Source organism: Terrapene carolina, unplaced genomic scaffold (assembly GCF_002925995.2).
Source record: "Terrapene carolina triunguis isolate 2854851 unplaced genomic scaffold, T_m_triunguis-2.0 Scaffold836, whole genome shotgun sequence".
NCBI lineage: Eukaryota > Metazoa > Chordata > Testudines > Emydidae > Terrapene > Terrapene triunguis.
In genome coordinates, this window is record NW_020665187.1 from 2,353,696 (window position 1) to 2,355,407 (window position 1,712).

Consider the following 1,712-nt stretch of genomic DNA (forward strand, 5'->3'; position numbering starts at 1 on the left):
CTCGCAAAAGAAACTATCTTGTAGTTTTCCTGTCAGCTCTACAAGAAGCAAGCGCCGTATCCTATTCTGTCTCAGACACCACGGGCGCGATTGATAGGTAGGCACTGATTTCAGGGGACAGGAGGCCAAGCTTGCCATTAGGAAAAAAAAAATGCTGGCTTTGAAAGAGAGCAGAGTTCATATGGGAGTCGCTAGCAGGATGGATACAAAGAACCGAGTCCTTGTTAGAATCACTATTTCTGACTATCAACACAAAGGGCTTACGTTTTTCTGTCCAGTTTCTACCAGCTGCAAGCATACCCATTTGCTGGCAATCAACAGAGCAGCGGCTTCCTATGTGCTGGTATCTAACAGGGCTTCTTCTAAGGGAAGCCCACAAAGCTTCCATCCCCAAGTATTCCCATTCCATAAAATCCCACCACGAAGTTTAAGAGTTAAGTTCTTCTGCTCACAGTGGGAATGCTGAAACCCATGTCCTTGCTTTCCCCTTCCCTGAACTCTAGACACCTGTAAGTGTAGAGCAATCAGCCCTGTGAAACTGACAGCGAGTTTCTAGAAGCAGAAAATAAATTCCTTGAATGTCCAAAGTTGTCCACCAGTTTGTAAAAATAGGTTTCAAAATACAAAAAAAAAAAAAAACCCAAGAAAAAAGGCGAGTGTGCTTCTGACAGTTCCCATCATGCACTGTTCCATGAGCGGAGTTCATAAAAACTCATACTGAGTCATTTAAGATTTCTTTGATTGGAAACCAGTGCAAGTCCCATGTCTGTTGGAGTGGAGATTGCTGATTGCTGAGAGGGGCGAGTCTGGACGCTTTTGACAGAATCTCTCCAGGATCCAGCTTTTGGCACAGTGTCATCATAACAGCTTGCGATGGAGGATCTCCCAGGCCATCCGCTTGCGGAAATAGGGCATGTGTTGCTTCGGGGAAGGGGGAGAGAGAGAGAGAGAGAGAACACACACACGTTAATGTCCCTTTTCCTAATAGATGGTTTCTACGCCCGATTGCCAGACTGCACATTAATTACAGACGTGCCTGTTCCCCATGAAATGTAACAAAGTGCCTGAATTGAAATTCAGTGGGATTTGAGCACCTAACTCCTTTAAGCTACTGTGAAAATCTCAACCTTAATTCTTTTCACTGCATGTGAGCAGAGATGAAACCGTGATCGTTACGTTCTTTTCAAGCCAATCGACTATTAACCACTTAAAAGGTACAAAAGAGTGTTGACATTGGGAGGGGATGGGGGTGCTTTTGGTGGCACAAATTTGTATGGCCAGTAGAAATCCTCTGTGCCACTGGCGTCCCAGTAAGGCCAACTCTGAGGACTTAAGTGATGCACACACCTTGCCCCCACGTAAAGAGAACAGCACAGCTAGCAATAAATAGGGAGCAAGGGGAACCCACTAAAATAGATATTGATGAAGGGGAAAACAAAATCTGAAGATATACAAATGTGTCATCCAGTCCTACGGATCCTGGGATGTTAAGGGACCTAATGAATGATTGTGCTAAGTGTGGAAAATTATTAGAAGACACGGACAACTGAGAAAGGAGCAGAAGATCTGGAAAATAAAGACATTTAGTGTCAATTGGCAACATTGTTATTGATCCTCCTATCATCATTCCCTGTGAGCTAACCTGCTGCCAATGGGATCCTGCGTTAGCCCCGCAGCGTACACCAACGTGTCAGCACCCAGCTTACCTGGGT